This window comes from Arachis ipaensis, chromosome B4 (genome assembly GCF_059453495.1).
Source record: "Arachis ipaensis isolate K30076 ecotype BB chromosome B4, ASM5945349v1, whole genome shotgun sequence".
NCBI classification, from domain to species: Eukaryota; Viridiplantae; Streptophyta; class Magnoliopsida; order Fabales; family Fabaceae; genus Arachis; species Arachis ipaensis.
In genome coordinates, this window is record NC_142439.1 from 62,335,876 (window position 1) to 62,363,659 (window position 27,784).

A 27,784-nucleotide genomic window follows, 5' to 3' on the forward strand; every position below is an offset into this window, starting at 1 on the left:
AAAAAACCGAAAAAAAAAATATCGAAAAAAAACTGTGAAAAAAACCGGAGGAGCTTGCCAAAGATGAGGCTATTACGGCTCACCTTTAGGTGTCCTCCTCGGGATAGCGTCATTTAAAGAACGAGATTCAGCGGAAGGTAAAAAAATAAATAAAAAAAAAAAAAAAAACCGGAAAAAAAAATCTGGAAAATAAACTGTGAAAAAAACCGGAGGAGCTTGCCAAAGATGAGGCCATTACGGCTCGCCTTTAGGTCTCCTCCTCGGGATAGCGTCATTTAAAGAACGAGGGTCAGCAGAACTTAAAAAAAAAAAAAAAAAAAAAAAAAAACCGAAAAAAAAATCTGGAAAAAAACTGGAGGAGCTTGCCAAAGATGAGGCCATTACGGCTCGCCTTTAGGTGTCCTCCTCGGGATAGCGTAAATTAAAGAACGAGGGTCAGCAGAACGTTAAAAAAAAAAAAAATCGCGAAAAAAACTGTGAAAAAAACCGGAGGAGCTTGACAAAGATGAGGCCATTACGGCTCGCCTTTAGGTGTCCTCCTCGGGATAGCGTCATTTAAAGAACGAGGGTCAGCGGAAGGTTAAAAAAAAAAAAAAAAAAAAACCGGAAAAAAAATCTGGAAAAAAACTGTGAAAAAAATTGGAGGAGCTTGCCAAAGATGAGGCCATTAAGGCTCACCTTTAGGTGTCCTCCTCGGGATAGCGTCATTTAAAGAACGAGGGTCAGCGGAAGGTAAAAAAAAAAAAAAAAATCTGGAAAAAAACTGTGAAAAAAATCGGAGGAGCTTGCCAAAGATGAGGCCATTACGGCTCGCCTTTCGGTGTCCTCCTCGGGATAGCGTCATTTAAAGAACGAGGGTCAGCAGAACGTATAAAAAAAAAAAAAAAAAAAACCGAAAAAAAAAATCTGGAAAAAAACTGTGAAAAAAAACCGGAGGAGCTTGCCAAAGATGAGGCTATTAAGGCTCACCTTTAGGTGTCCTCCTCGGGATAGCGTCATTTAAAGAACGAGGGTCAGCGGAAGGTTATAAAAAAAAAAAAAAAAAAAACCGGAAAAAAAAATCTGAAAAAAAACCGGAAAAAAAATCTGGAAAAAAATTGTGAAAAAAACCGGAGGAGCTTGCCAAAGATGAGACCATTACGGCTCGCCTTTCGGTGTCCTCCTCGGGATAGCGTCATTTAAAGAACGAGGGTCAGCAGAACGTTAAAAAAAAAAATCGAAAAAAAAATCTGGAAAAAAAACTGTGAAAAAAAATCGGAGGAGCTTGCCAAAGATGAGGCTATTACGGCTCACCTTTAGGTGTCCTCCGCGGGATAGCGTCATTTAAAGAACGAGGGTCAGCAGAACGTTAAAAAAAAAAAAAAAAAATCTGGAAAAAAACTGTGAAAAAAACCGGAGGAGCTTGCCAAAGATGAGGCCATTACGGCTCGCCTTTAGGTGTCCTCCTCGGGATAGCGTCATTTAAAGAACGAGGGTCAGCGGAAGGTTAAAAAAAAAAAAAAAAAAAAAAAAAACCGGAAAAAAAATCGGGAAAATAAAACTGTGAAAAAAGCCGGAGGAGCTTGCCAAAGATGAGGCCATTACGGCTCGCCTTTCGGTGTCCTCCTCGGGATAGCGTCATTTAAAGAACGAGGGTCAGCAGAACTTAAAAAAAAAAAAAAAAAAAAAAAAAAAAAAAAAAAAAAAAAAAAAAAAAAAAAAACCGGAAAAAAAAATCTGGAAAAAAACTGTGAAAAAAACCGGAGGAGCTTGCCAAAGATGAGGCCATTACGGCTCGCCTTTAGGTGTCCTCTTCGGGATAGCGTAATTTAAAGAACGAGGGTCAGCAGAACGTAAAATAAAAAAAACAAAAATCGCGAAAAAAACTGTGAAAAAAACCGGAGGAGCTTGCCAAAGATGAGGCCATTACGGCTCGCCTTTAGGTGTCCTCCTCGGGATAGCGTAAATTAAAGAACGAGGGTCAGCAGAACGTAAAATAAAAAAAATACAAAAAAAAAAACAAAAAAAACCGGAAAAAAAATCTGGAAAATAAACTGTGAAAAAAACCGGAGGAGCTTGCCAAAGATGAGGCCATTACGGCTCACCTTTAGGTGTCCTCCTCGGGATAACGTCATTTAAAGAACGAGGGTCAGCAGAACGTTAAAAAAAAAAAAAAAAAATCTGGAAAAAAACTGTGAAAAAAACCGGAGGAGCTTGCCAAAGATGAGGCCATTACGGCTCGCCTTTAGGTGTCCTCCTCGGGATAGCGTCATTTAAAGAACGAGGGTCTGCAGAACGTAAAAAAAAAAAAAAAAAAAAAAAAAAAAAAACCGGAAAAAAAAATCTGGAAAAAAACTGTGAAAAAAAATCGGAGGAGCTTGCCAAAGATGAGGCTATTAAGGCTCACCTTTAGGTGTCCTCCTCGGGATAGCGTCATTTAAAGAACGAGGGTCAGCGGAAGGTAAAAAAAAAAAAAAAAAAAACCGGAAAAAAAAATCTGAAAAAAAACCGGAAAAAAAATCTGGAAAAAAATTGTGAAAAAAACCGGAGGAGCTTGCCAAAGATGAGACCATTACGGCTCGCCTTTCGGTGTCCTCCTCGGGATAGCGTCATTTAAAGAACGAGGGTCAGCAGAACGTTAAAAAAAAAAATCGAAAAAAAAATCTGGAAAAAAAACTGTGAAAAAAAATCGGAGGAGCTTGCCAAAGATGAGGCTATTACGGCTCACCTTTAGGTGTCCTCCTCGGGATAGCGTCATTTAAAGAACGAGGCTCAGCAGAACGTAAAAAAAAAAAAAAAAAAACCGAAAAAAAAAATATGGAAAAAAAACTGTGAAAAAAACCGGAGGAGCTTGCCAAAGATGAGGCTATTACGGCTCACCTTTAGGTGTCCTCCTCGGGATAGCGTCATTTAAAGATCGAGGGTCAGCAGAACGTAAAAAAAAAAAAAAAAAAAAAAAAAAAAAAAAAAAAAAAAAAAAAAAAAAAAAAAAAAAAAAAACCTGAAAAAAAATCTGGAAAAAAACTGTGAAAAAAATCGGAGGAGCTTGCCAAAGATGAGGCCATTAAGGCTCACCTTTAGGTGTCCTCCTCGGGATAGCGTCATTTAAAGAACGAGATTCAGCGGAAGGTAAAAAAATAAATAAAAAAAAAAAAAAACCGGAAAAAAAAATCTGGAAAATAAACTGTGAAAAAAACCGGAGGAGCTTGCCAAAGATGAGGCCATTACGGCTCGCCTTTAGGTCTCCTCCTCGGGATAGCGTCATTTAAAGAACGAGGGTCAGCAGAACTTAAAAAAAAAAAAAAAAAAAAAAAAAAACCGAAAAAAAAATCTGGAAAAAAACTGGAGGAGCTTGCCAAAGATGAGGCCATTACGGCTCGCCTTTAGGTGTCCTCCTCGGGATAGCGTAAATTAAAGAACGAGGGTCAGCAGAACGTTAAAAAAAAAAAAAAATCGCGAAAAAAACTGTGAAAAAAACCGGAGGAGCTTGACAAAGATGAGGCCATTACGGCTCGCCTTTAGGTGTCCTCCTCGGGATAGCGTCATTTAAAGAACGAGGGTCAGCGGAAGGTTAAAAAAAAAAAAAAAAAAAAAACCGGAAAAAAAATCTGGAAAAAAACTGTGAAAAAAATTGGAGGAGCTTGCCAAAGATGAGGCCATTAAGGCTCACCTTTAGGTGTCCTCCTCGGGATAGCGTCATTTAAAGAACGAGGGTCAGCGGAAGGTAAAAAAAAAAAAATCTGGAAAAAAACTGTGAAAAAAATCGGAGGAGCTTGCCAAAGATGAGGCCATTACGGCTCGCCTTTCGGTGTCCTCCTCGGGATAGCGTCATTTAAAGAACGAGGGTCAGCAGAACGTATAAAAAAAAAAAAAAAAAAAACCGAAAAAAAAATCTGGAAAAAAACTGTGAAAAAAAACCGGAGGAGCTTGCCAAAGATGAGGCTATTAAGGCTCACCTTTAGGTGTCCTCCTCGGGATAGCGTCATTTAAAGAACGAGGGTCAGCGGAAGGTTATAAAAAAAAAAAAAAAAAAAACCGGAAAAAAAAATCTGAAAAAAAACCGGAAAAAAAATCTGGAAAAAAATTGTGAAAAAAACCGGAGGAGCTTGCCAAAGATGAGACCATTACGGCTCGCCTTTCGGTGTCCTCCTCGGGATAGCGTCATTTAAAGAACGAGGGTCAGCAGAACGTTAAAAAAAAAAAAAAAAAATCTGGAAAAAAACTGTGAAAAAAACCGGAGGAGCTTGCCAAAGATGAGGCCATTACGGCTCGCCTTTAGGTGTCCTCCTCGGGATAGCGTCATTTAAAGAACGAGGGTCAGCGGAAGGTTAAAAAAAAAAAAAAAAAAAAAAAAAAAAAAAAAACCGGAAAAAAAATCGGGAAAATAAAACTGTGAAAAAAGCCGGAGGAGCTTGCCAAAGATGAGGCCATTACGGCTCGCCTTTCGGTGTCCTCCTCGGGATAGCGTCATTTAAAGAACGAGGGTCAGCAGAACTTAAAAAAAAAAAAAAAAAAAAAAAAAAAAAAAAAAACCGGAAAAAAAAATCTGGAAAAAAACTGTGAAAAAAACCGGAGGAGCTTGCCAAAGATGAGGCCATTACGGCTCGCCTTTAGGTGTCCTCTTCGGGATAGCGTAATTTAAAGAACGAGGGTCAGCAGAACGTAAAATAAAAAAAACAAAAATCGCGAAAAAAACTGTGAAAAAAACCGGAGGAGCTTGCCAAAGATGAGGCCATTACGGCTCGCCTTTAGGTGTCCTCCTCGGGATAGCGTAAATTAAAGAACGAGGGTCAGCAGAACGTAAAATAAAAAAAATACAAAAAAAAAAACAAAAAAAACCGGAAAAAAAATCTGGAAAATAAACTGTGAAAAAAACCGGAGGAGCTTGCCAAAGATGAGGCCATTACGGCTCACCTTTAGGTGTCCTCCTCGGGATAACGTCATTTAAAGAACGAGGGTCAGCAGAACGTTAAAAAAAAAAAAAAAAATCTGGAAAAAAACTGTGAAAAAAACCGGAGGAGCTTGCCAAAGATGAGGCCATTACGGCTCGCCTTTAGGTGTCCTCCTCGGGATAGCGTCATTTAAAGAACGAGGGTCTGCAGAACGTAAAAAAAAAATAAAAAAAAAAAAAAAAAAACCGGAAAAAAAAATCTGGAAAAAAACTGTGAAAAAAAATCGGAGGAGCTTGCCAAAGATGAGGCTATTAAGGCTCACCTTTAGGTGTCCTCCTCGGGATAGCGTCATTTAAAGAACGAGGGTCAGCGGAAGGTAAAAAAAAAAAAAAAAAAACCGGAAAAAAAAATCTGAAAAAAAACCGGAAAAAAAATCTGGAAAAAAACTGTGAAAAAAACCGGAAGAGCTTGCCAAAGATGAGACCATTACGGCTCGCCTTTCGGTGTCCTCCTCGGGATAGCGTCATTTAAAGAACGAGGGTCAGCAGAACGTAAAAAAAAAAAAAAAAAAAAAAAAAAAAAAAAAAAAAAAAAAAAAAAAAAAAAAAAAAAAAAAAAAAAAAAAAAAAAAAAAAACGGAAAAAAAAATCTGGAAAAAAACTCTGAAAAAAACCGGAGGAGCTTGCCAAAGATGAGGCCATTACGGCTCGCCTTTAGGTGTCCTCTTCGGGATAGCGTAATTTAAAGAACGAGGGTCAGCAGAACGTAAAATAAAAAAAAACAAAAATCGCGAAAAAAACTGTGAAAAAAACCGGAGGAGCTTGCCAAAGATGAGGCCATTACGGCTCGCCTTTAGGTGTCCTCCTCGGGATAGCGTCATTTAAAGAACGAGGGTCAGCGGAAGGTTAAAAAAAAAAAAAAAAAAAAAAACCGGAAAAAAAAATCTGGAAAAAATCTGTGAAAAAAATTGGAGGAGCTTGCCAAAGATGAGGCCATTAAGGCTCACCTTTAGGTGTCCTCCTCGGGATAGCGTCATTTAAAGAACGAGGGTCAGCGGAAGGTAAAAAAAAAAAAAAAAATCTGGAAAAAAACTGTGAAAAAAATCGGAGGAGCTTGCCAAAGATGAGGCCATTACGACTCGCCTTTCGGTGTCCTCCTCGGGATAGCGTCATTTAAAGAACGAGGGTCAGCAGAACGTAAAAAAAAAAAAAAAAAAAAAAAAAAAAAAAAAAAAAAAAAAAAAAAAAAAACCGAAAAAAAAAATCTGGAAAAAAACTGTGAAAAAAAACCGGAGGAGCTTGCCAAAGATGAGGCTATTAAGGCTCACCTTTAGGTGTCCTCCTCGGGATAGCGTCATTTAAAGAACGAGGGTCAGCGGAAGGTTAAAAAAAAAAAAAAAAAAAAAAAAAAAAAAAAAACCGGAAAAAAAAATCTGAAAAAAAACCGGAAAAAAAATCTGGAAAAAAATTGTGAAAAAAACCGGAGGAGCTTGCCAAAGATGAGACCATTACGGCTCGCCTTTCGGTGTCCTCCTCGGGATAGCGTCATTTAAAGAACGAGGGTCAGCAGAACGTTAAAAAAAAAAAAAATCGAAAAAAAAATCTGGAAAAAAAACTGTGAAAAAAAATCGGAGGAGCTTGCCAAAGATGAGGCTATTACGGCTCACCTTTAGGTGTCCTCCTCGGGATAGCGTCATTTAAAGAACGAGGGTCAGCAGAACGTTAAAAAAAAAAAAAAAAAATCTGGAAAAAAACTGTGAAAAAAACCGGAGGAGCTTGCCAAAGATGAGGCCATTACGGCTCACCTTTAGGTGTCCTCCTCGGGATAGCGTCATTTAAAGAACGAGGGTCATCGGAAGGTTAAAAAAAAAAAAAAAAAAAAAAAAAAAAAACCGGAAAAAAAATCTGGAAAATAAAACTGTGAAAAAAGCCGGAGGAGCTTGCCAAAGATGAGGCCATTACGGCTCGCCTTTCGGTGTCCTCCTCGGGATAGCGTCATTTAAAGAACGAGGGTCAGCAGAACTTAAAAAAAAAAAAAAAAAAAAAAAAAAAAAAAAAAAAAAAAAACCGGAAAAAAAATCTGGAAAAAAACTGTGAAAAAAACCGGAGGAGCTTGCCAAAGATGAGGCCATTACGGCTCGCCTTTAGGTGTCCTCTTCGGGATAGCGTAATTTAAAGAACGAGGGTCAGCAGAACGTAAAATAAAAAAAAACAAAAATCGCGAAAAAAACTGTGAAAAAAACCGGAGGAGCTTGCCAAAGATGAGGCCATTACGGCTCGCCTTTAGGTGTCCTCCTCGGGATAGCGTAAATTAAAGAACGAGGGTCAGCAGAACGTAAAATAAAAAAAATACAAAAAAAAAAAAACAAAAAAAACCGGAAAAAAAATCTGGAAAATAAACTGTGAAAAAAACCGGAGGAGCTTGCCAAAGATGAGGCCATTACGGCTCACCTTTAGGTGTCCTCCTCGGGATAACGTCATTTAAAGAACGAGGGTCAGCAGAACGTTAAAAAAAAAAAAAAAAAAAATCTGGAAAAAAACTGTGAAAAAAACCGGAGGAGCTTGCCAAAGATGAGGCCATTACGGCTCGCCTTTAGGTGTCCTCCTCGGGATAGCGTCATTTAAAGAACGAGGGTCTGCAAAACGTAAAAAAAAAAAAAAAAAAAAAAAAAAAAAAAAAAAAAAAAAAAAAAAAAAAAAAAAAAAAAAAAAAACTGGAAAAAAAAATCTGGAAAAAAACTGTGAAAAAAAATCGGAGGAGCTTGCCAAAGATGAGGCTATTAAGGCTCACCTTTAGGTGTCCTCCTCGGGATAGCGTCATTTAAAGAACGAGGGTCAGCGGAAGGTAAAAAAAAAAAAAAAAAACCGGAAAAAAAAATCTGAAAAAAAACCGGAAAAAAAATCTGGAAAAAAACTGTGAAAAAAACCGGAAGAGCTTGCCAAAGATGAGACCATTACGGCTCGCCTTTCGGTGTCCTCCTCGGGATAGCGTCATTTAAAGAACGAGGGTCAGCAGAACGTAAAAAAAAAAAAAAAAAAAAAAAAAAAAAAAAAAAAAAAAAAACCGGAAAAAAAAATCTGGAAAAAAACTGTGAAAAAAACCGGAGGAGCTTGCCAAAGATGAGGCCATTACGGCTCGCCTTTAGGTGTCCTCTTCGGGATAGCGTAATTTAAAGAACGAGGGTCAGCAGAACGTAAAATAAAAAAAAAAACAAAAATCGCGAAAAAAACTGTGAAAAAAACCGGAGGAGCTTGCCAAAGATGAGGCCATTACGGCTCGCCTTTAGGTGTCCTCCTCGGGATAGCGTCATTTAAAGAACGAGGGTCAGCGGAAGGTTAAAAAAAAAAAAAAAAAAAAAAACCGGAAAAAAAAATCTGGAAAAAATCTGTGAAAAAAATTGGAGGAGCTTGCCAAAGATGAGGCCATTAAGGCTCACCTTTAGGTGTCCTCCTCGGGATAGCGTCATTTAAAGAACGAGGGTCAGCGGAAGGTAAAAAAAAAAAAAAAAATCTGGAAAAAAACTGTGAAAAAAATCGGAGGAGCTTGCCAAAGATGAGGCCATTACGGCTCGCCTTTCGGTGTCCTCCTCGGGATAGCGTCATTTAAAGAACGAGGGTCAGCAGAACGTAAAAAAAAAAAAAAAAAAAAAAAAAAAAAAAAAAACCGGAAAAAAAAATCTGGAAAAAAACTGTGAAAAAAAACCGGAGGAGCTTGCCAAAGATGAGGCTATTAAGGCTCACCTTTAGGTGTCCTCCTCGGGATAGCGTCATTTAAAGAACGAGGGTTAGCGGAAGGTTAAAAAAAAAAAAAAAAAAAAAAAAAAACCGGAGGAGCTTGCCAAAGATGAGACCATTACGGCTCGCCTTTCGGTGTCCTCCTCGGGATAGCGTCATTTAAAGAACGAGGGTCAGCAGAACGTTAAAAAAAAAAAAAATCGAAAAAAAAATCTGGAAAAAAAACTGTGAAAAAAAATCGGAGGAGCTTGCCAAAGATGAGGCTATTACGGCTCACCTTTAGGTGTCCTCCTCGGGATAGCGTCATTTAAAGAACGAGGGTCAGCAGAACGTATAAAAAAAAAAAAAAAAAAAATTTGGAAAAAAACTGTGAAAAAAACCGGAGGAGCTTGCCAAAGATGAGGCCATTACGGCTCGCCTTTAGGTGTCCTCCTCGTAATAGCGTCATTTAAAGAACGAGGGTCAGCGGAAGGTTAAAAAAAAAAAAAAAAAAAAAAAAAAAAAAAAAAAAAAAAAAAAAAAAAAAAAACCGGAAAAAAAATCTGGAAAATAAAACTGTGAAAAAAGCCGGAGGAGCTTGCCAAAGATGAGGCCATTACGGCTCGCCTTTCGGTGTCCTCCTCGGGATAGCGTCATTTAAAGAACGAGGCTCAGCAGAACGTAAAAAAAAAAAAAAAAAACCGAAAAAAAAAATATGGAAAAAAAACTGTGAAAAAAACCGGAGGAGCTTGCCAAAGATGAGGCTATTACGGCTCACCTTTAGGTGTCCTCCTCGGGATAGCGTCATTTAAAGATCGAGGGTCAGCAGAACGTAAAAAAAAAAAAAAAAAAAAAAAAAAAAAAAAAAAAAAAAAAAAAAAAAAAAAAAAAAAAAAACCGGAAAAAAAATCTGGAAAAAAACTGTGAAAAAAATCGGAGGAGCTTGCCAAAGATGAGGCCATTAAGGCTCACCTTTAGGTGTCCTCCTCGGGATAGCGTCATTTAAAGAACGAGATTAAGCGGAAGGTAAAAAAATAAATAAATAAAAAAAAATAAAAAAAACCGGAAAAAAAAATCTGGAAAATAAACTGTGAAAAAAACCGGAGGAGCTTGACAAAGATGAGGCCATTACGGCTCGCCTTTAGGTCTCCTCCTCGGGATAGCGTCATTTAAAGAACGAGGGTCAGCAGAACTTAAAAAAAAAAAAAAAAAAAAAAAAAAAAAAAAAACCGAAAAAAAAATCTGGAAAAAAACCGGAGGAGCTTGCCAAAGATGAGGCCATTACGGCTCGCCTTTAGGTGTCCTCCTCGGGATAGCGTAAATTAAAGAACGAGGGTCAGCAGAACGTTAAAAAAAAAAAAAAAAATCGCGAAAAAAACTGTGAAAAAAACCGGAGGAGCTTGCCAAAGATGAGGCCATTACGGCTCGCCTTTAGGTGTCCTCCTCGGGATAGCGTCATTTAAAGAACGAGGGTCAGCGGAAGGTTAAAAAAAAAAAAAAAAAAAAACCGGAAAAAAAAATCTGGAAAAAAACTGTGAAAAAAATTGGAGGAGCTTGCCAAAGATGAGGCCATTAAGGCTCACCTTTAGGTGTCCTCCTCGGGATAGCGTCATTTAAAGAACGAGGGTCAGCGGAAGGTAAAAAAAAAAAAAAAAAATCTGGAAAAAAACTGTGAAAAAAATCGGAGGAGCTTGCCAAAGATGAGGCCATTACGGCTCGCCTTTCGGTGTCCTCCTCGGGATAGCGTCATTTAAAGAACGAGGGTCAGCAGAACGTATAAAAAAAAAAAAAAAAAAAAAAAAAAAAAACCGAAAAAAAAAATCTGGAAAAAAACTGTGAAAAAAAACCGGAGGAGCTTGCCAAAGATGAGGCTATTAAGGCTCACCTTTAGGTGTCCTCCTCGGGATAGCGTCATTTAAAGAACGAGGGTCAGCGGAAGGTTAAAAAAAAAAAAAAAAAAAAAAAAAAACCTGAAAAAAAAATCTGAAAAAAAACCGGAAAAAAAATCTGGAAAAAAATTGTGAAAAAAACCGGAGGAGCTTGCCAAAGATGAGACCATTACGGCTCGCCTTTCGGTGTCCTCCTCGGGATAGCGTCATTTAAAGAACGAGGGTCAGCAGAACGTTAAAAAAAAAAAAATCGAAAAAAAAATCAGGAAAAAAAACTGTGAAAAAAAATCGGAGGAGCTTGCCAAAGATGAGGCTATTACGGCTCACCTTTAGGTGTCCTCCTCGGGATAGCGTCATTTAAAGAACGAGGGTCAGCAGAACGTATAAAAAAAAAAAAAAAAAAAAATCTGGAAAAAAACTGTGAAAAAAACCGGAGGAGCTTGCCAAAGATGAGGCCATTACGGCTCGCCTTTAGGTGTCCTCCTCGGGATAGCGTAATTTAAAGAACGAGGGTCAGCAGAACGTAAAATAAAAAAAAAACAAAAAAAAAAACAAAAAAACCGGAAAAAAATCTGGAAAATAAACTGTGAAAAAAACCGGAGGAGCTTGCCAAAGATGAGGCCATTACGGCTCGCCTTTAGGTGTCCTCCTCGGGATAGCGTAAATTAAAGAACGAGGGTCAGCAGAACGTAAAATAAAAAAAATACAAAAAAAAAAAAACAAAAAAAACCGGAAAAAAAATCTGGAAAATAAACTGTGAAAAAAACCGGAGGAGCTTGCCAAAGATGAGGCCATTACGGCTCACCTTTAGGTGTTCTCCTCGGGATAACGTCATTTAAAGAACGAGGGTCAGCAGAACGTCAAAAAAAAAAAAAAATCTGGAAAAAAACTGTGAAAAAAACCGGAGGAGCTTGCCAAAGATGAGGCCATTACGGCTCGCCTTTAGGTGTCCTCCTCGGGATAGCGTCATTTAAAGAACGAGGGTCTGCAGAACGTAAAAAAAAAAAAAAAAAAAAAAACCGGAAAAAAAAATCTGGAAAAAAACTGTAAAAAAAAATCGGAGGAGCTTGCCAAAGATGAGGCTATTAAGGCTCACCTTTAGGTGTCCTCCTCGGGATAGCGTCATTTAAAGAACGAGGGTCAGCGGAAGGTAAAAAAAAAAAAAAAAAAAACCGGAAAAAAAAATCTGAAAAAAAACCGGAAAAAAAATCTGGAAAAAAACTGTGAAAAAAACCGGAGGAGCTTGCCAAAGATGAGACCATTACGGCTCGCCTTTCGGTGTCCTCCTCGGGATAGCGTCATTTAAAGAACGAGGGTCAGCAGAACGTAAAAAAAAAAAAAAAAAAAAAAAATCGGAAAAAAAAATCTGGAAAAAAACTGTGAAAAAAAACCGGAGGAGCTTGCCAAAGATGAGGCTATTAAGGCTCACCTTTAGGTGTCCTCCTCGGGATAGCGTCATTTAAAGAACGAGGGTCAGCGGAAGGTTAAAAAAAAAAAAAAAAAAAAAACCGGAAAAAAAAATCTGAAAAAAAACCGGAAAAAAAATCTGGAAAAAAATTGTGAAAAAAACCGGAGGAGCTTGCCAAAGATGAGACCATTACGGCTCGCCTTTCGGTGTCCTCCTCGGGATAGCATCATTTAAAGAACGAGGGTCAGCAGAACGTTAAAAAAAAAAAAATCGAAAAAAAAATCTGGAAAAAAAACTATGAAAAAAAATCGGAGGAGCTTGCCAAAGATTAGGCTATTACGGCTCACCTTTAGGTGTCCTCCTCGGGATAGCGTCATTTAAAGAACGAGGGTCAGCAGAACCTAAAAAAAAAAAAAAAAAACAAAAAATCTGGAAAAAAACTTTGAAAAAAACCGGAGGAGCTTGCCAAAGATGAGGCCATTACGGCTCGCCTTTAGGTGTCCTCCTCGGGATAGCGTCATTTAAAGAACGAGGGTCAGCGGAAGGTTAAAAAAAAAAAAAAAAAAAAAAAAAAAAAAAAAACGGAAAAAAAATCTGGAAAATAAAACTTTTAAAAAAGCCGGAGGAGCTTGCCAAAGATGAGGCCATTACGGCTCGCCTTTCGGTGTCCTCCTCGGGGTAGCGTCATTTAAAGAACGAGGCTCAGCAGAACGTAAAAAAAAAAAAAAAAAAAAAAAAAAAAAAAAAAAAAAAAAAAAAAAAAAACCGAAAAAAAAAATATGGAAAAAAAACTGTGAAAAAAACCGGAGGAGCTTGCCAAAGATGAGGCTATTACGGCTCACCTTTAGGTGTCCTCCTCGGGATAGCGTCATTTAAAGAACGAGGGTCAGCGGAAGGTAAAAAAAAAAAAAAAAAATCTGGAAAAAAACTGTGAAAAAAATCGGAGGAGCTTGCCAAAGATGAGGCCATTACGGCTCGCCTTTCGGTGTCCTCCTCGGGATAGCGTCATTTAAAGAACGAGGCTCAGCAGAACGTAAAAAAAAAAAAAAAAAAACCGAAAAAAAAATATGGAAAAAAAACTGTGAAAAAAACCGGAGGAGCTTGCCAAAAATGAGGCTATTACGGCTCACCTTTAGGTGTCCTCCTCGGGATAGCGTCATTTAAAGATCGAGGGTCAGCAGAACGTAAAAAAAAAAAAAAAAAAAAAAAAAAAAAAAAAAAAAAAAAAAAAAAAAAAAAAAACCGAAAAAAAAATCTGGAATAAAACTGTGAAAAAAACCGGAGGAGCTTGCCAAAGATGAGGCCATTACGGCTCGCCTTTAGGTGTCCTCCTCGGGATAGCGTCATTTAAAGAACGAGGGTCAGCGGAAGGTAAAAAAAAAAAAAAAAAAAAAAAAAAAAAAAAAAAAAAAAAAAAAAAAAAAAAACCGGAAAAAAAAATCTGGAAAAAAACTGTGAAAAAAATCGGAGGAGCTTGCCAAAGATGAGGCCATTAAGGCTCACCTTTAGGTGTCCTCCTCGGGATAGCGTCATTTAAAGAACGAGATTCAGCGGAAGGTAAAAAAAAAAAATAAATAAAAAAAAAATAAAAAAAACCGGAAAAAAAATCTGGAAAAAAACTGTGAAAAAAATCGGAGGAGCTTGCCAAAGATGAGGCCATTACGGCTCGCCTTTCGGTGTCCTCCTCGGGATAGCGTCATTTAAAGAACGAGGGTCAGCAGAACGTAAAAAAAAAAAAAAAAAAAACCGGAAAAAAAATCTGGAAAAAAACTGTGAAAAAAACCGGAGGAGCTTGCCAAAGATGAGGCCATTACGGCTCGCCTTTAGGTGTCCTCCTCGGGATAGCGTAATTTAAAGAACGAGGGTCAGCAGAACGTAAAATAAAAAAAAACAAAAAAAAAACAAAAAAACCGGAAAAAAATCTGGAAAATAAACTGTGAAAAAAACCGGAGGAGCTTGCCAAAGATGAGGCCATTACGGCTCGCCTTTAGGTGTCCTCCTCGGGATAGCGTAAATTAAAGAACGAGGGTCAGCAGAACGTAAAATAAAAAAAATACAAAAAAAAAAACAAAAAAAACCGGAAAAAAAATCTGGAAAATAAACTGTGAAAAAAACCGGAGGAGCTTGCCAAAGATGAGGCCATTACGGCTCACCTTTAGGTGTCCTCCTCGGGATAACGTCATTTAAAGAACGAGGGTCAGCAGAACGTTAAAAAAAAAAATCTGGAAAAAAACTGTGAAAAAAACCGGAGGAGCTTGCCAAAGATGAGGCCATTACGGCTCGCCTTTAGGTGTCCTCCTCGGGATAGCGTCATTTAAAGAACGAGGGTCAGCAGAACGTTAAAAAAAAAAAAAAAACCGAAAAAAAAATCTGGAATAAAACTGTGAAAAAAACCGGAGTAGCTTGCCAAAGATGAGGCCATTACGGCTCGCCTTTAGATGTCCTCCTCGGGATAGCGTCATTTAAAGAACGAGGGTCAGCGGAAGGTAAAAAAAAAAAAAAAAAAAAAAAAATCGGAAAAAAAAAATCTGGAAAAAAACTGTGAAAAAAATCGGAGGAGCTTGCCAAAGATGAGGCCATTAAGGCTCACCTTTAGGTGTCCTCCTCGGGATAGCGTCATTTAAAGAACGAGATTCAGCGGAAGGTAAAAAAAAAAAATAAATAAAAAAAAATAAAAAAAAACCGGAAAAAAAAATCTGGAAAAAAACTGTGAAAAAAATCGGAGGAGCTTGCCAAAGATGAGGCCATTACGGCTCGCCTTTCGGTGTCCTCCTCGGGATAGCGTCATTTAAAGAACGAGGGTCAGCAGAACGTAAAAAAAAAAAAAAAAAAAAAAAAAAAAAAAAAAAAAAAAAAAAAAAAAAAAAAAAAAAAAAACCGGAAAAAAAATCTGGAAAAAAACTGTGAAAAAAACTGGAGGAGCTTGCCAAAGATGAGGCCATTACGGCTCGCCTTTAGGTGTCCTCCTCGGGATAGCGTAATTTAAAGAACGAGGCTCAGCAGAACGTAAAATAAAAAAAAAAAACAAAAAAAAAAACAAAAAAACCGGAAAAAAATCTGGAAAATAAACTGTGAAAAAAACCGGAGGAGCTTGCCAAAGATGAGGCCATTACGGCTCACCTTTAGGTGTCCTCCTCGGGATAACGTCATTTAAAGAACAAGGGTCAGCAGAACGTTAAAAAAAAAAAAAAAAAAATCTGGAAAAAAACTGTGAAAAAAACCGGAGGAGCTTGCCAAAGATGAGGCCATTACGGCTCGCCTTTAGGTGTCCTCCTCGGGATAGCGTCATTTAAAGAACGAGGGTCTGCAGAACGTAAAAAAAAAAAAAAAAAAAAAAAAAAAAAAAAAAAAAAAACCGGAAAAAAAAATCTGGAAAAAAACTGTGAAAAAAAATCGGAGGAGCTTGCCAAAGATGAGGCTATTAAGGCTCACCTTTAGGTGTCCTCCTCGGGATAGCGTCATTTAAAGAACGAGGGTCAGCGGAAGGTAAAAAAAAAAAAAAAAAACCGGAAAAAAAAATCTGAAAAAAAACCGGAAAAAAAATCTGGAAAAAAACTGTGAAAAAAACCGGAAGAGCTTGCCAAAGATGAGACCATTACGGCTCGCCTTTCGGTGTCCTCCTCGGGATAGCGTCATTTAAAGAACGAGGGTCAGCAGAACGTAAAAAAAAAAAAAAAAAAAAAAAAAAAAAAAAAAAAAAAAAAAAAAAAAAAAAAAAAACCGGAAAAAAAAATCTGGAAAAAAACTGTGAAAAAAACCGGAGGAGCTTGCCAAAGATGAGGCCATTACGGCTCGCCTTTAGGTGTCCTCTTCGGGATAGCGTAATTTAAAGAACGAGGGTCAGCAGAACGTAAAATAAAAAAAAACAAAAATCGCGAAAAAAACTGTGAAAAAAACTGTGAAAAAAACCGGAGGAGCTTGCCAAAGATGAGGCCATTACGGCTCGCCTTTAGGTGTCCTCCTCGGGATAGCGTCATTTAAAGAACGAGGGTCAGCGGAAGGTTAAAAAAAAAAAAAAAAAAAAAAACCGGAAAAAAAAATCTGGAAAAAATCTGTGAAAAAAATTGGAGGAGCTTGCCAAAGATGAGGCCATTAAGGCTCACCTTTAGGTGTCCTCCTCGGGATAGCGTCATTTAAAGAACGAGGGTCAGCGGAAGGTAAAAAAAAAAAAAAATCTGGAAAAAAACTGTGAAAAAAATCGGAGGAGCTTGCCAAAGATGAGGCCATTACGGCTCGCCTTTCGGTGTCCTCCTCGGGATAGCGTCATTTAAAGAACGAGGGTCAGCAGAACGTAAAAAAAAAAAAAAAAAAAAAAAACCGGAAAAAAAATCTGGAAAAAAACTGTGAAAAAAAACCGGAGGAGCTTGCCAAAGATGAGGCTATTAAGGCTCACCTTTAGGTGTCCTCCTCGGGATAGCGTCATTTAAAGAACGAGGGTCAGCGGAAGGTTAAAAAAAAAAAAAAAAAAAAAAACCGGAAAAAAAAATCTGAAAAAAAACCGGAAAAAAAATCTGGAAAAAAATTGTGAAAAAAACCGGAGGAGCTTGCCAAAGATGAGACCATTACGGCTCGCCTTTCGGTGTCCTCCTCGGGATAGCGTCATTTAAAGAACGAGGGTCAGCAGAACGTTAAAAAAAAAAAATCGAAAAAAAAATCTGGAAAAAAAACTGTGAAAAAAAATCGGAGGAGCTTGCCAAAGATGAGGCTATTACGGCTCACCTTTAGGTGTCCTCCTCGGGATAGCGTCATTTAAAGAACGAGGGTCAGCAAAACGTAAAAAAAAAAAAAAAAAAAAAAAAAAAAAAAAAAAAATCTGGAAAAAAACTGTGAAAAAAACCGGAGGAGCTTGCCATAGATGAGGCCATTACGGCTCGCCTTTAGGTGTCCTCCACGGGATAGCGTCATTTAAAGAACGAGGGTCAGCGGAAGGTAAAAAAAAAAAAAAAAAAAAAAGAAAAAAAAAAAAAAAAACCGGAAAAAAAATCTGGAAAATAAAACTGTGAAAAAAGCCGGAGGAGCTTGCCAAAGATGAGGCCATTACGGCTCGCCTTTCGGTGTCCTCCTCGGGATAGCGTCATTTAAAGAACGAGGCTCAGCAGAACGTAAAAAAAAAAAAAAAACCGAAAAAAAAAATATGGAAAAAAAACTGTGAAAAAAACCGGAGGAGCTTGCCAAAGATGAGGCCATTAAGGCTCACCTTTAGGTGTCCTCCTCGGGATAGCGTCATTTAAAGAACGAGATTCAGCGGAAGGTAAAAAAATAAATAAATAAAAAAAAAATAAAAAAAAACCGGAAAAAAAAATCTGGAAAATAAACTGTGAAAAAAACCGGAGGAGCTTGCCAAATATGAGGCCATTACGGCTCGCCTTTAGGTCTCCTCCTCGGGATAGCGTCATTTAAAGAACGAGGGTCAGCAGAACTTCAAAAAAAAAAAAAAAAAAAAAAAAAAAAACCGAAAAGAAAATCTGGAAAAAAACCGGAGGAGCTTGCCAAAGATGAGGCCATTACGGCTCGCCTTTAGGTGTCCTCCTCGGGATAGCGTAAATTAAAGAACGAGGGTCAGCAGAACGTTAAAAAAAAAAAAATCGCGAAAAAAACTGTGAAAAAAACCGGAGGAGCTTGCCAAAGATGAGGCCATTACGGCTCGCCTTTAGGTCTCCTCCTCGGGATAGCGTCATTTAAAGAACGAGGGTCAGCAGAACTTAAAAAAAAAAAAAAAAAAAAAAAAAAAAAAAAAACCGGAAAAAAAAATCTGGAAAAAAACTGTGAAAAAAATTGGAGGAGCTTGCCAAAGATGAGGCCATTAAGGCTCACCTTTAGGTGTCCTCCTCGGGATAGCGTCATTTAAAGAACGAGGGTCAGCGGAAGGTAAAAAAAAAAAAAAAACCGGAAAAAAAAATCTGAAAAAAAACCGGAAAAAAAATCTGGAAAAAAACTGTGAAAAAAACCGGAAGAGCTTGCCAAAGATGAGACCATTACGGCTCGCCTTTCGGTGTCCTCCTCGGGATAGCGTCATTTAAAGAACGAGGGTCAGCAGAACGTAAAAAAAAAAAAAAAAAAAAAAAAAAAAAAAAAAAAAAAAAAACCGGAAAAAAAAATCTGGAAAAAAACTGTGAAAAAAACCGGAGGAGCTTGCCAAAGATGAGGCCATTACGGCTCGCCTTTAGGTGTCCTCTTCGGGATAGCGTAATTTAAAGAACGAGGGTCAGCAGAACGTAAAATAAAAAAAAACAAAAATCGCGAAAAAAACTGTGAAAAAAACTGTGAAAAAAACCGGAGGAGCTTGCCAAAGATGAGGCCATTACGGCTCGCCTTTAGGTGTCCTCCTCGGGATAGCGTCATTTAAAGAACGAGGGTCAGCGGAAGGTTAAAAAAAAAAAAAAAAAAAAACCGGAAAAAAAAATCTGGAAAAAATCTGTGAAAAAAATTGGAGGAGCTTGCCAAAGATGAGGCCATTAAGGCTCACCTTTAGGTGTCCTCCTCGGGATAGCGTCATTTAAAGAACGAGGGTCAGCGGAAGGTAAAAAAAAAAAAAAATCTGGAAAAAAACTGTGAAAAAAATCGGAGGAGCTTGCCAAAGATGAGGCCATTACGGCTCGCCTTTCGGTGTCCTCCTCGGGATAGCGTCATTTAAAGAACGAGGGTCAGCAGAACGTAAAAAAAAAAAAAAAAAAAAAAACCGGAAAAAAAATCTGGAAAAAAACTGTGAAAAAAAACCGGAGGAGCTTGCCAAAGATGAGGCTATTAAGGCTCACCTTTAGGTGTCCTCCTCGGGATAGCGTCATTTAAAGAACGAGGGTCAGCGGAAGGTTAAAAAAAAAAAAAAAAAAAAAAACCGGAAAAAAAAATCTGAAAAAAAACCGGAAAAAAAATCTGGAAAAAAATTGTGAAAAAAACCGGAGGAGCTTGCCAAAGATGAGACCATTACGGCTCGCCTTTCGGTGTCCTCCTCGGGATAGCGTCATTTAAAGAACGAGGGTCAGCAGAACGTTAAAAAAAAAAAAAATCGAAAAAAAATCTGGAAAAAAAACTGTGAAAAAAAATCGGAGGAGCTTGCCAAAGATGAGGCTATTACGGCTCACCTTTAGGTGTCCTCCTCGGGATAGCGTCATTTAAAGAACGAGGGTCAGCAAAACGTAAAAAAAAAAAAAAAAAAAAAAAAAAAAAAAAAAAAAAAAAAAAATCTGGAAAAAAACTGTGAAAAAAACCGGAGGAGCTTGCCATAGATGAGGCCATTACGGCTCGCCTTTAGGTGTCCTCCACGGGATAGCGTCATTTAAAGAACGAGGGTCAGCGGAAGGTAAAAAAAAAAAAAAAAAAAAAAAAAAAAAAAAAAAACCGGAAAAAAAATCTGGAAAATAAAACTGTGAAAAAAGCCGGAGGAGCTTGCCAAAGATGAGGCCATTACGGCTCGCCTTTCGGTGTCCTCCTCGGGATAGCGTCATTTAAAGAACGAGGCTCAGCAGAACGTAAAAAAAAAAAAAAAAACCGAAAAAAAAAATATGGAAAAAAAACTGTGAAAAAAACCGGAGGAGCTTGCCAAAGATGAGGCCATTAAGGCTCACCTTTAGGTGTCCTCCTCGGGATAGCGTCATTTAAAGAACGAGATTCAGCGGAAGGTAAAAAAATAAATAAATAAAAAAAAAATAAAAAAAAAACCGGAAAAAAAAATCTGGAAAATAAACTGTGAAAAAAACCGGAGGAGCTTGCCAAATATGAGGCCATTACGGCTCGCCTTTAGGTCTCCTCCTCGGGATAGCGTCATTTAAAGAACGAGGGTCAGCAGAACTTAAAAAAAAAAAAAAAAAAAAAAAAAAAAAAAAAACCGAAAAGAAAATCTGGAAAAAAACCGGAGGAGCTTGCCAAAGATGAGGCCATTACGGCTCGCCTTTAGGTGTCCTCCTCGGGATAGCGTAAATTAAAGAACGAGGGTCAGCAGAACGTTAAAAAAAAAAAAAAAATCGCGAAAAAAACTGTGAAAAAAACCGGAGGAGCTTGCCAAAGATGAGGCCATTACGGCTCGCCTTTAGGTCTCCTCCTCGGGATAGCGTCATTTAAAGAACGAGGGTCAGCAGAACTTAAAAAAAAAAAAAAAAAAAAAAAAAAAAAAAAACCGGAAAAAAAAATCTGGAAAAAAACTGTGAAAAAAATTGGAGGAGCTTGCCAAAGATGAGGCCATTAAGGCTCACCTTTAGGTGTCCTCCTCGGGATAGCGTCATTTAAAGAACGAGGGTCAGCGGAAGGTAAAAAAAAAAAAAAAAAAATCTGGAAAAAAACTGTGAAAAAAATCGGAGGAGCTTGCCAAAGATGAGGCCATTACGGCTCGCCTTTCGGTGTCCTCCTCGGGATAGCGTCATTTAAAGAACGAGGGTCAGCAGAACGTTAAAAAAAAAAAAAAACCGAAAAAAAATCTGGAATAAAACTGTGAAAAAAACCGGAGTAGCTTGCCAAAGATGAGGCCATTACGGCTCGCCTTTAGGTGTCCTCCTCGGGTTAGCGTCATTTAAAGAACGAGGGTCAGCGGAAGGTAAAAAAAAAAAAAAAAAAAAAAAAACCGGAAAAAAAAATCTGGAAAAAAACTGTGAAAAAAAACCGGAGGAGCTTGCCAAAGATGAGGCTATTAAGGCTCACCTTTAGGTGTCCTCCTCGGGATAGCGTCATTTAAAGAACGAGGGTCAGCGGAAGGTTAAAAAAAAAAAAAAAAAAAAAAACCGGAAAAAAAAATCTGAAAAAAAACCGGAAAAAAAATCTGGAAAAAAATTGTGAAAAAAACCGGAGGAGCTTGCCAAAGATGAGACCATTACGGCTCGCCTTTAGGTGTCCTCCTCGGGATAGCGTCATTTAAAGAACGAGGGTCAGCAGAACGTTAAAAAAAAAAAAAACCGAAAAAAAAATCTGGAATAAAACTGTGAAAAAAACCGGAGTAGCTTGCCAAAGATGAGGCCATTACGGCTCGCCTTTAGGTGTCCTCCTCGGGATAGCGTCATTTAAAGAACGAGGGTCAGCGGAAGGTAAAAAAAAAAAAAAAAAAAAAAAACCGGAAAAAAAAATCTGGAAAAAAACTGTGAAAAAAATCGGAGGAGCTTGCCAAAGATGAGGCCATTAAGGCTCACCTTTAGGTGTCCTCCTCGGGATAGCGTCATTTAAAGAACGAGATTCAGCGGAAGGTAAAAAAAAAATAAATAAAAAAAAAAAAAAAAAAACCGGAAAAAAAAATCTGGAAAAAAACTGTGAAAAAAATCGGAGGAGCTTGCCAAAGATGAGGCCATTACGGCTCGCCTTTCGGTGTCCTCCTCGGGATAGCGTCATTTAAAGAACGAGGGTCAGCAGAACGTAAAAAAAAAAAAAAAAAAAAAAAAAAAAAAAAAAAAAAACCGGAAAAAAAATCTGGAAAAAAACTCTGAAAAAAACCGGAGGAGCTTGCCAAAGATGAGGCCATTACGGCTCGCCTTTAGGTGTCCTCCTCGGGATAGCGTAATTTAAAGAACGAGGCTCAGCAGAACGTAAAATAAAAAAAAAAACAAAAAAAAAACAAAAAAACCGGAAAAAAATCTGGAAAATAAACTGTGAAAAAAACCGGAGGAGCTTGCCAAAGATGACGCCATTACGGCTCGCCTTTAGGTGTCCTCCTCGGGATAGCGTAAATTAAAGAACGAGGGTCAGCAGAACGTAAAATAAAAAAAATACAAAAAAAAAAAAACAAAAAAAACCGGAAAAAAAATCTGGAAAATAAACTGTGAAAAAAACCGGAGGAGCTTGCCAAAGATGAGGCCATTACGGCTCACCTTTAGGTGTCCTCCTCGGGATAACGTCATTTAAAGAACGAGGGTCAGCAGAACGTTAAAAAAAAAAAAAAAAAATCTGGAAAAAAACTGTGAAAAAAACCGGAGGAGCTTGCCAAAGATGAGGCCATTACGGCTCGCCTTTAGGTGTCCTCCTCGGGATAGCGTCATTTAAAGAACGAGGGTCTGCAGAACGTAAATAAAAAAAAAAAAAAAAAAAAAAAAAAAAACCGGAAAAAAAAATCTGGAAAAAAACTGTGAAAAAAAATCGGAGCAGCTTGCCAAAGATGAGGCTATTAAGGCTCACCTTTAGGTGTCCTCCTCGGGATAGCGTCATTTAAAGAACGAGGGTCAGCGGAAGGTAAAAAAAAAAAAAAAAAACCGGAAAAAAAAATCTGAAAAAAAACCGGAAAAAAAATCTGGAAAAAAACTGTGAAAAAAACCGGAAGAGCTTGCCAAAGATGAGACCATTACGGCTCGCCTTTCGGTGTCCTCCTCGGGATAGCGTCATTTAAAGAACGAGGGTCAGCAGAACGTAAAAAAAAAAAAAAAAAAAAAAAAAACCGGAAAAAAAAATCTGGAAAAAAACTGTGAAAAAAACCGGAGGAGCTTGCCAAAGATGAGGCCATTACGGCTCGCCTTTAGGTGTCCTCTTCGGGATAGCGTAATTTAAAGAACGAGGGTCAGCAGAACGTAAAATAAAAAAAAACAAAAATCGCGAAAAAAACTGTGAAAAAAACCGGAGGAGCTTGCCAAAGATGAGGCCATTACGGCTCGCCTTTAGGTGTCCTCCTCGGGATAGCGTCATTTAAAGAACGAGGGTCAGCGGAAGGTTAAAAAAAAAAAAAAAAAAAAAACCGGAAAAAAAAATCTGGAAAAAATCTGTGAAAAAAATTGGAGGAGCTTGCCAAAGATGAGGCCATTAAGGCTCACCTTTAGGTGTCCTCCTCGGGATAGCGTCATTTAAAGAACGAGGGTCAGCGGAAGGTAAAAAAAAAAAAAAAAATCTGGAAAAAAACTGTGAAAAAAATCGGAGGAGCTTGCCAAAGATGAGGCCATTACGGCTCGCCTTTCGGTGTCCTCCTCGGGATAGCGTCATTTAAAGAACGAGGGTCAGCAGAACGTAAAAATAAAAAAAATAAAAAAAAAAAAACCGGAAAAAAAAATCTAGAAAAAAACTGTGAAAAAAAACCGGAGGAGCTTGCCAAAGATGAGGCTATTAAGGCTCACCTTTAGGTGTCCTCCTCGGGATAGCGTCATTTAAAGAACGAGGGTCAGCGGAAGGTTAAAAAAAAAAAAAAAAAAAAAAAAAAAAAAAAAAAACCGGAAAAAAAAATCTGAAAAAAAACCGGAAAAAAAATCTGGAAAAAAATTGTGAAAATAACCGGAGGAGCTTGCCAAAGATGAGACCATTACGGCTCGCCTTTCGGTGTCCTCCTCGGGATAGCGTCATTTAAAGAACGAGGGTCAGCAGAACGTTAAAAAAAAAAAAATCGAAAAAAAAATCTGGAAAAAAAACTGTGAAAAAAAATCGGAGGAGCTTGCCAAAGATGAGGCTATTACGGCTCACCTTTAGGTGTCCTCCTCGGGATAGCGTCATTTAAAGAACGAGGGTCAGCAGAACGTAAAAAAAAAAAAAAAAAAAAAAATCTGGAAAAAAACTGTGAAAAAAACCGGAGGAGCTTGCCAAAGATGAGGCCATTACGGCTCGCCTTTAGGTGTCCTCCTCGAGATAGCGTCATTTAAAGAACGAGGGTCAGCGGAAGGTAAAAAAAAAAAAAAAAAAAAAAAAAAAAAAAAAAAAAAAACCGGAAAAAAAATCTGGAAAATAAAACTGTGAAAAAAGCCGGAGGAGCTTGCCAAAGATGAGGCCATTACGGCTCGCCTTTCGGTGTCCTCCTCGGGATAGCGTCATTTAAAGAACGAGGGTCTGCAGAACGTAAATAAAAAAAAAAAAAAAAAAAAAAAAAAACCGGAAAAAAAAATCTGGAAAATAAAACTGTGAAAAAAGCCGGAGGAGCTTGCCAAAGATGAGGCCATTACGGCTCGCCTTTCGGTGTCCTCCTCGGGATAGCGTCATTTAAAGAACGAGGGTCTGCAGAACGTAAATAAAAAAAAAAAAAAAAAAAAAAAAAAAAAAAACCGGAAAAAAAAATCTGGAAAAAAACTGTGAAAAAAAATCGGAGCAGCTTGCCAAAGATGAGGCTATTAAGGCTCACCTTTAGGTGTCCTCCTCGGGATAGCGTCATTTAAAGAACGAGGGTCAGCGGAAGGTAAAAAAAAAAAAAAAAAAACCGGAAAAAAAAATCTGAAAAAAAACCGGAAAAAAAATCTGGAAAAAAACTGTGAAAAAAACCGGAAGAGCTTGCCAAAGATGAGACCATTACGGCTCGCCTTTCGGTGTCCTCCTCGGGATAGCGTCATTTAAAGAACGAGGGTCAGCAGAACGTAAAAAAAAAAAAAAAAAAAAAAAAAAACCGGAAAAAAAAATCTGGAAAAAAACTGTGAAAAAAACCGGAGGAGCTTGCCAAAGATGAGGCCATTACGGCTCGCCTTTAGGTGTCCTCTTCGGGATAGCGTAATTTAAAGAACGAGGGTCAGCAGAACGTAAAATAAAAAAAAACAAAAATCGCGAAAAAAACTGTGAAAAAAACCGGAGGAGCTTGCCAAAGATGAGGCCATTACGGCTCGCCTTTAGGTGTCCTCCTCGGGATAGCGTCATTTAAAGAACGAGGGTCAGCGGAAGGTTAAAAAAAAAAAAAAAAAAAAACCGGAAAAAAAAATCTGGAAAAAATCTGTGAAAAAAATTGGAGGAGCTTGCCAAAGATGAGGCCATTAAGGCTCACCTTTAGGTGTCCTCCTCGGGATAGCGTCATTTAAAGAACGAGGGTCAGCGGAAGGTAAAAAAAAAAAAAAAAAATCTGGAAAAAAACTGTGAAAAAAATCGGAGGAGCTTGCCAAAGATGAGGCCATTACGGCTCGCCTTTCGGTGTCCTCCTCGGGATAGCGTCATTTAAAGAACGAGGGTCAGCAGAACGTAAAAATAAAAAAAATAAAAAAAAAAAAACCGGAAAAAAAAATCTAGAAAAAAACTGTGAAAAAAAACCGGAGGAGCTTGCCAAAGATGAGGCTATTAAGGCTCACCTTTAGGTGTCCTCCTCGGGATAGCGTCATTTAAAGAACGAGGGTCAGCGGAAGGTTAAAAAAAAAAAAAAAAAAAAAAAAAAAAAAAAAAAAACCGGAAAAAAAAATCTGAAAAAAAACCGGAAAAAAAATCTGGAAAAAAATTGTGAAAATAACCGGAGGAGCTTGCCAAAGATGAGACCATTACGGCTCGCCTTTCGGTGTCCTCCTCGGGATAGCGTCATTTAAAGAACGAGGGTCAGCAGAACGTTAAAAAAAAAAAAATCGAAAAAAAAATCTGGAAAAAAAACTGTGAAAAAAAATCGGAGGAGCTTGCCAAAGATGAGGCTATTACGGCTCACCTTTAGGTGTCCTCCTCGGGATAGCGTCATTTAAAGAACGAGGGTCAGCAGAACGTAAAAAAAAAAAAAAAAAAAAAAAATCTGGAAAAAAACTGTGAAAAAAACCGGAGGAGCTTGCCAAAGATGAGGCCATTACGGCTCGCCTTTAGGTGTCCTCCTCGAGATAGCGTCATTTAAAGAACGAGGGTCAGCGGAAGGTAAAAAAAAAAAAAAAAAAAAAAAAAAAAAAAAAAAAAAAAAAAAAAAAAAAAAACCGGAAAAAAAATCTGGAAAATAAAACTGTGAAAAAAGCCGGAGGAGCTTGCCAAAGATGAGGCCATTACGGCTCGCCTTTCGGTGTCCTCCTCGGGATAGCGTCATTTAAAGAACGAGGCTCAGCAGAACGTAAAAAAAAAAAAAAACCGAAAAAAAAAATATGGAAAAAAAACTGTGAAAAAAACCGGAGGAGCTTGCAAAAGATGAGGCTATTACGGCTCACCTTTAGGTGTCCTCCTCGGGATAGCGTCATTTAAAGATCGAGGGTCAGCAGAACGTAAAAAAAAAAAAAAAAAAAAAAAAAAAAAAAAAAAAAAAAAAAAAAAAACCGGAAAAAAAATCTGGAAAAAAACTGTGAAAAAAATCGGAGGAGCTTGCCAAAGATGAGGCCATTAAGGCTCACCTTTAGGTGTCCTCCTCGGGATAGCGTCATTTAAAGAACGAGATTCAGCGGAAGGTAAAAAAATAAATAAATAAAAAAAAAATAAAAAAAAAACCGGAAAAAAAATCTGGAAAATAAACTGTGAAAAAAACCGGAGGAGCTTGCCAAATATGAGGCCATTACGGCTCGCCTTTAGGTCTCCTCCTCGGGATAGCGTCATTTAAAGAACGAGGGTCAGCAGAACTTAAAAAAAAAAAAAAAAAAAAAAAAAAAAAAAAAAAACCGAAAACAAAATCTGGAAAAAAACCGGAGGAGCTTGCCAAAGATGAGGCCATTACGGCTCGCCTTTAGGTGTCCTCCTCGGGATAGCGTAAATTAAAGAACGAGGGTCAGCAAAACGTTAAAAAAAAAAAAAAAATCGCGAAAAAAACTGTGAAAAAAACCGGAGGAGCTTGCCAAAGATGAGGCCATTACGGCTCGCCTTTAGGTGTCCTCCTCGGGATAGCGTCATTTAAAGAACGAGGGTCAGCGGAAGGTTAAAAAAAAAAAAAAAAAAACCGGAAAAAAAATCTGGAAAAAAACTGTGAAAAAAATTGTAGGAGCTTGCCAAAGATGAGGCCATTAAGGCTCACCTTTAGGTGTCCTCCTCGGGATAGCGTCATTTAAAGAACGAGGGTCAGCGGAAGGTAAAAAAAAAAAAAAAAAAATCTGGAAAAAAACTGTGAAAAAAATCGGAGGAGCTTGCCAAAGATGAGGCCATTACGGCTCGCCTTTCGGTGACCTCCTCGGGATAGCGTCATTTAAAGAACGAGGGTCAGCAGAACGTTAAAAAAAAAAAAAAACCGAAAAAAAAATCTGGAATAAAACTGTGAAAAAAACCGGAGTAGCTTGCCAAAGATGAGGCCATTACGGCTCGCCTTTAGGTGTCCTCCTCGGGATAGCGTCATTTAAAGAACGAGGGTCAGTGGAAGGTAAAAAAAAAAAAAAAAAAAAAAAAACCGGAAAAAAAAATCTGGAAAAAAACTGTGAAAAAAAACCGGAGGAGCTTGCCAAAGATGAGGCTATTAAGGCTCACCTTTAGGTGTCCTCCTCGGGATAGCGTCATTTAAAGAACGAGGGTCAGCGGAAGGTTAAAAAAAAAAAAAAAAAACCGGAAAAAAAAATCTGAAAAAAAACCGGAAAAAAAATCTGGAAAAAAATTGTGAAAAAAACCGGAGGAGCTTGCCAAAGATGAGACCATTACGGCTCGCCTTTAGGTGTCCTCCTCGGGATAGCGTCATTTAAAGAACGAGGGTCAGCAGAACGTTAAAAAAAAAAAAAAAAAATCTGGAAAAAAACTGTGAAAAAAACCGGAGGAGCTTGCCAAAGATGAGGCCATTACGGCTCGCCTTTAGGTGTCCTCCTCGGGATAGCGTAAATTAAAGAACGAGGGTCAGCAGAACGTAAAATAAAAAAAATACAAAAAAAAAAACAAAAAAAACCGGAAAAAAAATCTGGAAAATAAACTGTGAAAAAAACCGGAGGAGCTTGCCAAAGATGAGGCCATTACGGCTCACCTTTAGGTGTCCTCCTCGGGATAACGTCATTTAAAGAACGAGGGTCAGCAGAACGTTAAAAAAAAAAAAAAAAAATCTGGAAAAAAACTGTGAAAAAAACCGGAGGAGCTTGCCAAAGATGAGGCCATTACGGCTCGCCTTTAGGTGTCCTCCTCGGGATAGCGTCATTTAAAGAACGAGGGTCTGCAGAACGTAAAAAAAAAAAAAAAAAAAAAAAAAAAAAACCGGAAAAAAAAATCTGGAAAAAAACTGTGAAAAAAAATCGGAGCAGCTTGCCAAAGATGAGGCTATTAAGGCTCACCTTTAGGTGTCCTCCTCGGGATAGCGTCATTTAAAGAACGAGGGTCAGCGGAAGGTAAAAAAAAAAAAAAAAAACCGGAAAAAAAAATCTGAAAAAAAACCGGAAAAAAAATCTGGAAAAAAACTGTGAAAAAAACCGGAAG